Raw genomic sequence first — 14637 nt, 5'->3', positions numbered from 1 at the left:
TAATGTAGTGTTAATTTCGTCAGACGAGACGAGACGAAATATGTTCAACAGCCTTTATTTTTCATGACTAAGACGAGACGATGACAAGACTGCACCACTGTCCAAAAACGCCGACTAAGACTAAATTCATTATTGTTGACGAAAAAAGACGAGACGAAAATGTTTTGTATAAAATAAAAACTAAGATAAAATCTCTCTTCATTTTCGTCTTTCATCAGCTGTTACGCCTTTAAAATATTCAGAACAAGTTCGCGGCTTTGAGCTGTTGATCGTTACAGGTGTCATATGCCTGTGGCTGCACACGAAACTGCTGAACAATAGTATTGCTTCCGCTAAAGAAAATAGTGCGCTCCGTCTCTACGGTTAGAATCCTGTGTGTCCATTCCAACGCTATGTTTTTCATGGCAACGGTGTGTTATAGTTAGCAGCGGTCTGTTATCAAGAAATAAAATAGTGTGTGCGTAGAAAAAATTCGTCCACACGCTGCTCAAAAAAAAAAAAAAAAATCCTGAGCGCCACCGTCAAGTCCACAGTCTAGGCGGCTTTTTGTGTTAAATGATATTTCCTGTCGCTGCGCAGGCGCTTTTATTGTACATGACAGCTTATGTCCCGATGACTGGTCTTTACATTACGATTAAAAGCAGTGTCAGTAAAGTAAAACATGTGATGTGCAGTCAAGTTCGAGTGTATGCACCGTTTAAACAAGTGTTCTCAACTTCTCACTGATAATTTTGTGATTCGCGGAGTTTTGACAGGTTTTATAGCCTTGATATTGTTTCTTATTCATAAGTGGTGACAGAAAAACTCTTTACCCCCAACCTGAAACCTCTTCCCCGGTCACAATCACATCATAATCAAAAGTAATAATTAGGCTTAAAAGCAAATATATATGTAAGGGAATCAAGTTTAATAATTACATGTAATATTGCTCCAAATATCATCTATAATGGTGTGTGCAATACCATGTATTACTTGCATTAAGTTGGTAATTTACATTATATAAATATATATACATACACACACACACACACACACACACACACACACACACACACACACACACACACACATACATATATACTGTACACCTAGTTTTGATCTTAGGCTTTTCATTAATCAGCATTAATGTGTTATTTTATATTTTAATTTGAAAACGTTTTGCATTTGTTTGTTTTTGTTGCTAGTTTGAGTTTAGAAATACAAATTTCAGCATTATCAGTAATCTGTGTGTGCATTTTCCTTGAGAACCAAGCAAGTTAACTCATGATACCATTTGTTTATTATATTGCAATCGCATATCGCAATATTGACCTCAATAATCGCACACTCTAAAAAATAAAACGCTGGCTCAACTTAAAAAAATTAAGGTAACAATTTGCATGCATCTTTTTAAGTAGCTTCAACTCAGTCATTATTAAGTAGATATCATGTACCTTTTATAGTTAGACTAACCCAATTTGTTTAGTACAACCAACATGATTTGACTAAACCTCTAAGAGCTTAATTAAGTTGAAACAACTTAATTTTAATTTCAAAGTTTTGGTGATATTAAGTGGTCAAATTACATAATTTAAGCTATTCTAACTTCTTTATTTTGATTTCATTCTACTTAGATATGTCCATGCAAATTGTTACCTTAATTTTTTTTGAGTACAAGTAACTTATTTCACTTCAGTCAGGAGAAATAACACAGCAATTCCAGTTTTATGATGAAACTGGTTTATTATAAAACCAATGTCAACTTATGTACAAGAAGAGTGCTTTGACAAAACAATGCTTTGGCAAAAAGATAATTATCCAGGACTAAAGTATTTTTTTCAAGTAAAGAATCAAGTATTTTTCTGGTAGGTACATATCAGAATAAAATAAAATAAAATAACAATAAATCACAGGGAACGTGGAAAATGAATTCCTACAACAGACACAATTGCCAGCTTATTGGGTCCACCTAGCTGAAACAAAGTTTTCTTCCTTTTTTTTTTTTATTTTTTTGCAAAGTATTAAATTTTACCTTCATCACATAAACTACAGCCACCATAAAGTCTCAAACAAATACAACACTGTAACCTTCATGTAAAACATTGTCAAAATTACAGCTTCTGTATGCGTATGCACAACAAAAATTTTACATGTAACATTTCAGGAATGCAACAGTTTATTGTTTAAAGACATTACCTTCGGCCTAGCTTTCAGACCATCCAGCTCAAGAATTATTTTCTGAAACACCTCAAAAGTATTTTTTAGTTCCTTTGGGTAGCTGAGGTTGAGAGCATATACCAGCCCTAGCAGGGCACAGGCTCTGGATACATCCAGGTCTTGCAGGACTTCCGTTCCCTCAATAATAATACTGGCGTTGGCTGGGTCAAAATTTGTGGCACCTCATCATCCTAAGTAGATCAAAATCAATGTCAGTGTTTTAAGTCAAGGAAAGGAACAGGACATTAGACACAGGAGTTAAATCTTAGGAGTTAAAACTTACTACACATGAAAAATTGCAAACTTAAAGAAATGTGTCAGCTGCCTAACCATCAAACATAATGCTGCAGATTGTATATGAAAGAAAAATAAAAACTCAAATGTTGTAATGGCAAATTTACAAAAAGCTCAAGGTTTACAAGGTTACAAGATGGATCAACTGTGAAAATGTCACAGCAGATAAAGATGGCGTGCACACACATTGTCATGTTAGGTATTGTGCTTAAATTAACTTGCTTATTAGTTAACTTGTTACAGGTTTATGTATGTATGTATGTATGTATGTATGTATGTATGTATACATACTGTATATGTGTGTGTGTGTGTGTGTGTGTGTGTGTGTACGTATGTATGTATGTATATGCATGTATGCATATACGTGTGTGTATGTATGCATATATGTATGTATGTATGTATGCATACATATATGCATACATACACACACGTATATGCATGTATGCCTATGTGTGTGTATGTATGCATGTATGTATGTATGCAGGTATGTATATGCATGTATGCATATATGTGTGTGTGTGTGTGTGTGTGTGTGTGTGTGTGTGTGTGTGTGTGTGTGTGTAAGTCTTAATCAACCCAGTGTAAACTTTAAATTCGGACGACACTAAACATGTTCGATATCAATTAACATCATTTAGCTGCCACTGTAAAACAAAACATAATGCCTATTTTGAACACACTAGCTAGCTAAACGTCTATTAACTTTAGAATCGATGAATTAGCTTAGCTCAAACTGTCTTTTCAGTTTAGTGTGTGACAACAACGACTTACTTAAGTAAAGTTTGCCGCATTCATTTTGTTTCATATTTATAATTCACATTATATGTTTATATGTATTTTGTCCACCGTGGAGGAAAGCTGATTTTGAGGAAAACGCGGTTGTAGCCGCCTCACTACATTACTACGAGAGAAAAGAGGTGTAGCGTTTAGCTCAGGAGTTATTGACTCGGGAAACGTGAATCTGCGGACAACTTTACTTAAGTCAACGATTTTTTGTGCATACAGTTGGTAGCTGCTGAGATTAAAACAAAGCAAAAATATTAACTTACCTATATAGCCTCGATTCTCCTGTTTCTCCGGCTCCTAGTGGTCCTTCTCTGGCAGAAAAACACGTCCGGGCAAATTCCGCCTTTACTCAACTTCTAAAGGATGCTCACTAGATAGATATACAAGTTTCACTAACTTAATATTTTTCTGTTGTTACGAGAAGGTAAAAGTGTGTGTTCAAAATCGATATATAATTAAGTTAAGACAGTATTCTTTATTTTAATTTTGAAAGACTTATTAAAATGAGTTATCAACTCACCAATACAAGTACATATTACAAACTTAATTATTTTATGCTGAAAATATTGTTTATTTTAAGTTTTACAAACTAACCCCCTGAATCATTTTTTAGAGTGCAATATGACATTTTCCCTAAATCGCCGATCCATATATAATGCATCCATAATCCAAAACGGATGTTAAGAGAGTACAATATATGTTGATTATAGATTGTTTATCAGTTCCCCATTACTGGCCTACTATACATCTCATTAAATTCAGTACTTTGCTGCATTTCTCTTCAATATATTTGACGTGAATTTTCCATGTTAATTTGGAATCAAACCATAAACCTAAATATTTAAAATATGATACCCTTTCTAATGGCTGTTTATACAAATAAAGTTTAATTTTTTCTGCAATCCTCTGACAACATGTTTTGGATATAGAAAATCTAAATCCCCATTCCAATGACCAATTCTCTACAATCTTAATTGCTTCTTGAAATTTTTTCACTATATATTTCACATTTCTTCCCCTCTTCCACATTGCTCCATCATCTGCATATAAAGCTGTTTTCATTCCTGGATGAATTCCTTCGAATACATCATTAATCATTATGTTAAATATAGGACTTATGGCACTTCCTGTTGTGTTCCATTTTCTACCTTCACCTTCTCAGAAATCGTATTTCCTACTTTGACTTGTATAAATCATCCGAATAAGAAACTTGACACCCAATTATAAAATCTTCCTTCAATTCCCATTCTTTGCAACTTTAACAGCAATCCTTCTCTCCACATCATATCATATGCTTTTTCGATGTCAAAGTATACTGCCACTAACACCTCTTTCATTGCTAGTGCCTTTTTAACATCAGTTTCTAATCTAGTTAGTACATCTAGGGTGGATCTCCCTGGTCGAAAATCATACTGATACGGAGCCATTAGTCCTTTGCTTTCCAATACATAATATAGTCGATTAACGATCATTTTTTCCATTACTTTACAGAGATTAGACGTCAGAGCTATCAGCCTATAATTTCCCGCTATAGTAGCATCTTTTCCTGGTTTGTGAATCAGGATTACAATTGCTTGTTTCCATGATAGTGGTAATTGTCCTTCCCTCCAGATTTTGTTAAAAAGATCTAAAATTACTTTAAGTAGTATGTCATCCATCTGTTTAATCATAATATAGCAGATTCTATCTTTCCCAGGAGCAGTATTTCTAACCCTCATTAAGACTTAAATTCCCACAAATTAAAGGCAGCATCCAAAGCTGTTTTACTATCCATTTTTTTATTAAAAATATCTTGATTTTGCTTTAATATTTCTTCTCTCCGTCTCTTGTAATTTATTCCTAGGTTATCTGAGCTGTGTGCCTTTTGAAAGGCGGAAGCTAACATTTCCGCTTTATCTTCTTGCGTCACTGCTGTTTTCCCTTCATCTACTAGTACTGGTATATTCTGAGTTCTGTAAACCCCAACCATTTTTTTGAGGACACCCCATAATAACTCTCCTAATTGGGTTTCCCTTCCTATTGTGGAGCAGAATGATTGCCAATACTTCCTTTTAGCTTCATTATCTTCCTTGCCTGAGCCTGTTTCTTCTGATAACTAATTAAAGTTATAGGTATTAAAGTTTTCTTAAGCTCTCTAAAAGCCTTATTTCTATCTTTAACAGCTTTAGTGCATTCATCATTCCACCATGGAACAATTTTCAATCTTACTTTACCTTCTGCTTTAGGAATGGATTCTTCAGGTGCATTTGTAATAATTGTAATTAATCGATCAGAACACAAATCTATATCATCTAAGCTATAATTCACCATTCCATCAATACATAACCTGTTAAATTTATCCCAATCGGCTTTATCAAATCTCCATCTATTTGGCATTGTTTTATTTTGTTGATAAATTTCCAATCCCTCATTGCATAATATTGGGAAATGATCACTTCCCAATGTAGATGCTCTAGAACTTCCCATTTATATTCTAAAGCTATAGTTCCAGAGACTATTGTCAGATCAACCCATGACATGGAAGAATCCCTTATATTGAATCTAGTACCCTTCCTGTTATTTAAACTCACTAAAGCATATTCCTCCATAAACTCTTCTACTACCCTACCATTATTATCTGTGCAAGTACTACCCCAAAGTGAATTATGTGCATTAAAATCCCCACACCATATCAAATTTCCCCCAGCTTTGATTCTTATATTTAGATCATCTAGAGTTAACTGATTACAAGGATTATAGAAGTTTACCACCTTTAATCCCCCTTTCTGAGTCCACACTTCTACAGCAACACATTCCCCTAAGATATCTATTAATATTTCTCTATAAGTCACCCCGTCTTTAACAAATGTCCCACATCCTCCTCTTTTGTACCAACTCTATCCTTTCTAACCAATTTGTAACCCGGATTACAAAAGTTTAACTGCGGACAACGCCAAGTCTCCTGAATACATATAATGTCTGGTAAAACTGCTAGCTGGTACACAAATCTTTTAAGTTCTTGCCCATTTGCAATCAAACTTCGAGCATTCCATTGTAATATTTTCATATTTTACTTTTACTTCTCTGACTACCCAAAGGATCATCCTTCCCTACTGTTCCTTCAGTTTGTCCAAGTATCGTTTGAATCTGTTCCACTGACACTTCAGTAATACCAAGATGTCGAGCCGCTGCAGATATAATAATTTTCAGTTTTTCAGTTCTTTTGTCTGTTTGAGCTGAACAATAATGACTTCAGCTATAAATGCTACAAAATTAATTTTGTTTACCACAAGCAAGTTTCCATCCTCAAGACATTTATGACTGCAGGTGTCTTTAGACTGATTAATTATATTTTCACTCAGATTTCCATTTGTCGCTTGTACTTGCTTGACTGCTTGAGCATATGATATATTCTGTACTGTTTTGAGTTTCATTGCTTCCGTTGCTTGCTTTTGGGCTACACTAATAGTACACAGCTATATATACTGGTAGCAATGAGTGTGGAAGATAGAGAAATGGGGTGCCAACACTTCCGCAATGAGGATGTTGTGGCGAGATCAAAACCTTGCATTGGAATTCAAAAGTGTAAGAGTAAATAATTCGTGTGACAATAAATCCCAACTATAAAGGAAAATAAATGAAGATTAATCTGTTGGGTTATACAGCAAATGTCTGCTACAAGGCTCTTAACCCTCAATTTCTCAGTTGTATGAAAATAAAATAAAATGTATGTTGATCTGAATAAGGGCTTGTGCCAAATTTAATCCAGGATCTGAACCTTGGGCCGAATTCGAACTGCTACAGAGTATAAAAGAGATAATCCCAGTCCACCCAGTCAAATGCTTTTTCAGGATCAAGTGATGTTAGTACCTCTGGGGTATCAGGAGGGGTGGGATCATATAATATATTATATATCTGTCATATATTAAAGAATGATGTTTTTTAATAAATCCTGTTTGGTCAATTGAGGGTAATATAGAGGGTAATATAGATTCCAGTGGATGGGCAAAAATATTGGCAAATAACTTAATATCTACTATCAAGAATGAGAGAGGTCGAAATGAACTGCATTCTAAAAGACTCAATATAACTGATGTGATCAATATAAATGTGAGATACAGAGCGCAAAAAACACTGAGTGGACATACAGATTGTATAAGAATTATTACACAGAGAACTCATACAAAGAAAGCCAGCAGTTCAGCATCAGCTCAGTTACAGACTCTGACAGTGATACATACACCTGCAGAGGGAAGAGCAGTGACTCTTAGTCCAGAACTGTACTGTAAATATATGTAGCGCCCTATTCCTCTCAGATTAAATGGAATAGGCCCTGGGTGTGTGGGTTTAGGATCTCTACTATTAAAATACATATACAGATGTTATCTATACATTCATTCTTGATATAAACCTTTGATATAAAATAGCCACCACAACAACTTTTGAATTTACTGTAATTTACTATTATCCAAAAATTTCTGTGTGTCCATCTGTCTTTGTCCACTAGCAGTTGACCACATACAGTACATGAAGTAGTCACTTGTCTCCAGAACAACAACAGTCCAACAGAATCACATTAAACATGAAAGTGAAAGTGACGTGACATACGGCTAAGTACGGTGACCCATACTCAGAATTCATTCTCTGCATTTAACCCATCCAAAGTGCACACACACACAGCAGTGAACACACACAGTGAACACACACACACACACACCATGAACATACCCACACACAGCAGTGAACACACTCAGACACCGTGAACACACACCCTGATCACTGGGCAACCATTTATGCTGCGTCACCCGGGGAGCATTTGGGGGGGTTCGGTGAATTTCTCAAGGGCACCTCAGTCGTGGCCGGCCCGAGACTCGAACCCACATCCTTAGGGTTAGGAGTCAAACTCTTTAACCATTAGGCCACGACTTCCCCATGACCTGGGTTATCTCACGGTATCCATCTTTTTTTGTATCTTACTGCATTCCCCTCACTGTAATAACAAGCAGATAAATACACAAAGCGCTCTGAATTTCTAGTTGAAATTATTTCATGAAAGTCTGTACTGTATCAGATTGTCTCACTGACCATTTAAACCTTGTGTCCTTACAAGCTTTAAAAACACACAACCTCAGAATTTTCACCTTACGGCCACTCCATTAGCCAGCTAGCATCCTATTTCTCTCTTCACTTCTTTTCGTTCTCACTCTTTCTCTCCTTGACCTGAGAGTATATGGATTAAAGAAATAATAAAAGCCCAATTAATCACATATATTTTCTAATATAATGAGCACTCAGAAATTAACAACTTTAATAAAAGTAACAAAAAACAGATTTAACATTTTAAGAATGTATCAATTGACCAATAACTGTTTATTTATTACAACATCCTTATGTATTTTTAACTGGGTTGGAAATAGAAGAATAGGCTACACTAGTAATGTAACATAATATTAAGAAAAGATGGAGGTCTAGTTATTGTTTTTCTGAGATCAGTAACATCACAGAGACAGAAAAATGCTTTACATTTTATATCTGATTAGTGCAGTAAAGATTACATTATTTGTGTTTGTTCTCTAACAGAAAATCCTAAACCTGAACTTACAACATTATAAGATGTGTAAATATAATAAATCATAAAATTTACTCAAGTAAATTCAGTAAAAGTGTTTGATAGAAATGACATGACTTCATTCATGTAACATCGTACATGGGGAATCAGAATCCAACAGTAAATAGGTCATGTGTAGATTTGCATTTTGTGTTTATTTTATTATCCAAATTAAACAGAACTAAATCTAAAACAACAATAAACAAGTTGTTTAGCTTCATCACAGAGACAGTAATAATGTTTCACATCCTGAATTGTTTCATTTCTAACAGAAAAACCTAAACCTGAACTCACATCAAGCCTTAAAGGAACTGTACTGAGAGGAAACTCAATGACTCTGTACTGTAGACTAACACCACCATCTGCTGGATGGAGGTTTTACTGGTATGAATATACACAGAGCCATTGGACTGAGACTAAGACTGGGACTACATCAGACTCCTACAACATCAGCTCAGATATTGTCTATGACAGAATTCATTACAAGTGCAGAGCTGGAAGAGAAAAACGAGTCGTCTACACAGACTACAGTAATGAATTCTCACTAACTGTTACTGGTGAGTAAGAGACTTTCTGTTAAGTGATTCTGCACAACACTGAACATATAAACATGTGAATACAGTCAGAATACCCAGCTGAAATATCCGGTATAAACCAGCATGAATTCCATGCTGGTCCAGGCTGGTTTTTATTGGTTCATGCTGGTAATAATGCTGGTCAGTGCTGGTATAGTGCTGGTATAGTGCTGGTATAATGCTGGTCAGTGCTGGTATAGCTGGGTGGCAAGCATAGTCATGGTGTTATCAAGCAAAACGGGGCTGGTGTAGCCGGTTAACCAGTATGATCTTTCTGGAATGAGCTTTATGGGAACAACCTTGATTTTTGCTTGTGTATGTTTCTATGTAACACATTAATATAAGATTAAAACACAATATATTGGAATATATGTAATTATAAGTGTGTTATTTATTTTGCTCCCTCTTTTGAATAAAGAACTGAAATAACAAAGCTCAAAAGGCTTTGAATAACAAAGAATAAAAACATTTAAAAATCGTTCGTTAGGGATTAAAGTGTCTCCACAAATGAAATATAGTAATACCAACAAATGTTGACTTCCCGGGCTCCATGAGGGAAGCAGCATATAAATCATACAGAATGATGGTTTTTGAAAGAAGATGTGTATATATATATATTGAATTGAATATATATATATATATATATATATTTAAATATGGCAGCATAAAATTTTTCCTTCACTTCAACCAGGAGTCTAAAACCTGTTCCAGCATGATAACAAAGCCAGCTATATAATATATGACAAAGCCAGCTACATAAATATAGTCATTACATGGTTTGGAGTGAAAGATCTCCTGCTATAGAGGTCTAACCTTATTGAACAACTTTGGGCTGAATGTGAACACTGACTACAACCCAGGTCTCCTCACCTTCTCACCTACATCAGTAACAGACTTTACTAACCTTGTGGCTTTATGAACACAAATCACTATATATACAGATGGGGAGAAGATTGTTGGTACCCTTCCATTAAAGAAAGAAAACCCACAAATGTGGCTGAAAAAACTTGAAAAGTAATGAATCTGGATTCGATAAAAATGATGGAACCCATAATTTAATATTTTGATGCAGATTATTTTGCAGATTATATTCTGCAATCATTCCATCGCATGCAAACAATCATACTCACACACACCCTATCATACCCTGACACGCATACAATCATCCTCTCACATTGACTATCATACCTTCGCACGTACACAATCATACTCTCACACACACACACTATCATTCCCTCGCATGCATACAATCATACTCTCACACATACTGTACCATCTTTCCCTCACATTCATACAATCATACTCTCACACACATCCTATTATACTCTCGCACGCCTACAATCATCCTCTCACACACACTATAATAACCTTGCAAGCCTACAATCATACTATCTCACACACACTATCACACCATTGCATGCATACAATCATACTCTCTCACACACACACACTATCATACACTCACACGCATACAATCATACTCTCACACAGATGGAGTTCATTAGTGGAGTTCAATGTGCCCTCATATTTCTTGAAGGTAAATAGGGTTAATGAAGTGGAATGATACAACTCTGTTCATTTTTGCCCTCAATGGTTCTATCCTCTGATTGTGGACACTGTGTCCAATAATGGCACTGCATCTATTATCCCCATCTATCCAGCATATACCGGGCAACCCCTATGTGGTGTATTCTTAGGGGAAGGCCAAAGTTCGGGAAAGGCGTAATCTTAGAGGGAGGCCAATTCCAACACACTTGAGGCCCTGTTGTTATTGAGGCACTGCAAATATATGATGGTCCAACTAAAGCCATCCACACAAACAAGAAAAGACATTCTCCACCTCACCAGTTTATGCCTATGTAGAGAAAAATTGTCAACAGTTACAAAAAGATTTGCAGCCATGGTTAATAAACTTACTGTTTTAGTGATTTCCTGGACTGATTTTTATGCACCACACTCAACCTTTTTATTTTATCTCTGCGGCTCCTTGTTCCATCCAGAACTTGCAATAAATAAACTGGATTTTACAAAATGAAATGAACGGTCAAATTCTACAGTGATTTCAACACTGCATTTATGACTAATATAAATACTGTATCCTCTCTAGTCAACTGTTGGATGCAAAAGTAAGACTATGAAAAGCCTTAGAGTACAGTAACAGTTTGTGCTTTCATATCTTGATAAAAGAGTGTATTAAAACAATACCATAATCGATTGGGAGTTTGAACATGGTATATTCTCCGTCGAATTGCACGGTGGCGGATGAAGGCCCGTCCAACTGGGTGAAGCTATTGCAGGCAGTGTCTCACACACCAGCATTGTATTCTACTGTGGCATGATCTGAGGCCTCCTAATACATACTGTACCTTTCACCTGCGTTTGGAGTGGTTTGAAGGGTTTTGCTGATAATCTCATTCATGTCCTCATCAGACATTCTTGTAAAGACCAGTGGTCCAATTTCAAGTTGCTGTCTATGCCTGTACAGTGTCCTCCTGCCTGTACAGTGTCCTCCTGCCTGTACAGTGTCCTCCTGCCTGTACAGTGTCCTCCTGCCTGTACAGTGTCCTCCTGCCTGTACAGTGTCCTCCTGCCGATTCCAAAGCATTCAGCTATTCTTTTCCAAATTATTCCAACAGACAATCAATGAGTAATGTAGTATCATGTAGTATGTTGTACTGAGGGGGTCCAGGTTGACCATTTCTGATTGTTGGAGTAGTCTTGAATTAAACTTAGCCCTTTGTCTCACTCTCATTAATCTTGAGTTTTCATATGAATGTATAATGGGACAAAAAATGCATATAGCGCACTAAAACATCTCGATGGTTTCTCCCTTCTGACTGCTGGGTAATTGAGAGAAAGGAAGAAACCAGGGCTCTCAAGTTTTGAAGACAGGCAAGCGTGACATCAAAGAAAAAACAATAATGGGGAGTTGTTGTGTTTGGTAAGGATCACTGACCACAATTTAACCAAATACAAAGTATCTGTTTAATTTCCATTTATTAATTTGTGTGTGCTGTTTGTGTTTGTGTGTGTGTGTGTGTGTGTGTGTGTGTGTGTGTGTGTGTGTGTGTGTGTGTGTGAGAGAGAGAGAGAGAGAGAGAGAGAGAGAGAGAGAGAGAGAGAGAGAGAGAGAGAGAGAGAGAGAGAGAGAGAGAGAGAGATTATAACTGGTGTTGTTAATTGTAAGTGTTTTTTGCCTTTTTAGACTCCTTTATGATTTGTAATGTTGCTCCCATTTAAAACAGTTCGGCTCAAGCCCAGCCATTTTTACGGTCATGATTGAGGACAGTGTCCCGTCCAGAGACAAGCTCAAACCTCAACTTTTACTTGCAGTACCGAGCAGAGCCACTAGGACACACAGTACAGTTGAGCTCAGATGTGCAGACACTAAATTATGAACTTTTTATAAATGACTCTGAATATGACTCTTTAAATTACACAAAAGGCACAATATGCTCATGTCCTACCTAATAATCTGTTCTTGTTGTCTGTTGAGCTGTAAATACAGTCCTGCTGCTGATCCTAACACACTTTTACTGCTGTAACTCCACTCACCCTGCTGTTGATGTTCTACGATCGCTCTGCTCCTTCTAGCTTTCTGCATTATGACTCACCTCCTGCTACTGTGGATAATCTCATCTGTATATCCTGAAGATGTGCACCTTCCCAATACAGTTTATGTCCACAGTTCACCTACCTGCTTTACTTAGTAGTCTTATTTGAAAACCACACAAACTACAAATTAGCACATGCCAGTCAAATCACAAAATTTGTGATAGAATGCCAAATTTGCATTTAAAAAGTTTATTTCTTCAAATAAAAAACTTTAGACAAAATTATTGATCAAATCTATGTATGTTGAGTTAAATCTAGAAAACCGTGAAATGTGAAACCCCTGTGAAAAGCGTCTAGTGAGGCCCTTAATGTATGAAACATTATTGTGGTTTGGTTTCTGTTCGAGATGAGCAGTGTGGTTTTAACCATTGAGAAATGAGGAAATGCTGTCATTCACATTCTCAGTAAAGCCAAACTTCAAATTAAAATGCAAAACCTGCTTTTATTGTCATTTCAACCATATATAGCTGTTGCAGTACACAGTGAAATGAGACAACATTTCTCCAGGACCATGGTGCTACATAAAACAAAGACAGAGCTAATGAATTAAGTAAGTAGTCCTAGCCCCACAGAGTGCATCTGTGCAACCTGGTGCAAATAGTGTAGAGTAAGACAAGACAAAAAGACAGTGCAGGACAAAAAATAGTGCAAACAAAAAATAAATAAATAAATAAGACGTTTCCCCAAAAACAATACACAAAGACAATACACAAAAACAGCACAGACCAGTACTGTATGTCCAATCAATACTGCATGTGCGAAATACTGGAATGAACATTAGTATTATAGCAGCAGTTACATGAGATTGCAAAACAGCAATCAACTGAAATGTGGAAGACAGCATGTGCAAAGAGCAAAAACAGTGTGTTAAACAGCATGTAAGCAGTTTTATATAGTGGTGCTGTAGACATGGATGTATATTGGAAGTCATTGCAGTCCATACAGTTTATTGTGCATGTGTGTGTGTTGTGCTCAGCACAGTTCAGTTCAGTTATTGAGGAGTCTGCTGGCTTGTGGAAAGAAACTGTTTCACAGTCTGATTGTGAGGGCCTGAATACTTCGATACAGACAGCAGGACAGTGAAGAGTGTGTGAGGGGTGCATGGGGTCATCCACAAAGCTGTTGGCTTTGCGAATGTAGCCTACATGTACTGTATGGTGTAAATGTCCATGAGAGAGGGAAGAAAGACTCCAATGATTTTCGCAGCTGTCCTTCAATACAATGGGTGTTAGTTCGTTAGTTATGATAGTCATTGAGGCATGACACTGTAAACTTCTTTGGGACGGGAACGATGGTGCTTGTCTTGATGCACGTAGGAAAAACAGTGCTGCTCATGGAAATGTTGAAGATGTCAGTGAAGACATCTCAGTGCACTCAAAGCAGTCCTGCAGAGCAGAGATGGCTCCTGCTGGCCAGGATTTCAACTGCTTCAGAACCAGTTTAGTGCATCTGACACATGGTCTGTATGCTGAAATTAGCAAAACAGAGATGTGGTCTAAGTAGCCAAAGTGGGGGCGGGGCTCTGCACGATACGTGCCAGGAATGTTTGTGTAAACAAGAAACAGCATGTTTTCCCCTCTTGTT

At 36.6% G+C, this 14637-nt stretch overlaps 1 protein-coding gene across 1 annotated transcript in view; it reads left to right on the top strand.

Moving 5' to 3' along the window:
- Nucleotides 1-14637, top strand: part of LOC113645368 (titin-like) — a 1056738-nt gene that overhangs the window by 58737 nt on the left and 983364 nt on the right. The gene's annotated exons all lie outside the window — the stretch shown is intronic.

This window comes from Tachysurus fulvidraco, chromosome 1 (genome assembly GCF_022655615.1).
Source record: "Tachysurus fulvidraco isolate hzauxx_2018 chromosome 1, HZAU_PFXX_2.0, whole genome shotgun sequence".
NCBI lineage: Eukaryota > Metazoa > Chordata > Actinopteri > Siluriformes > Bagridae > Tachysurus > Tachysurus fulvidraco.
Note: the sequence above shows the minus strand (reverse complement) of the source record. Positions and strands in the feature narration are given on the sequence as shown.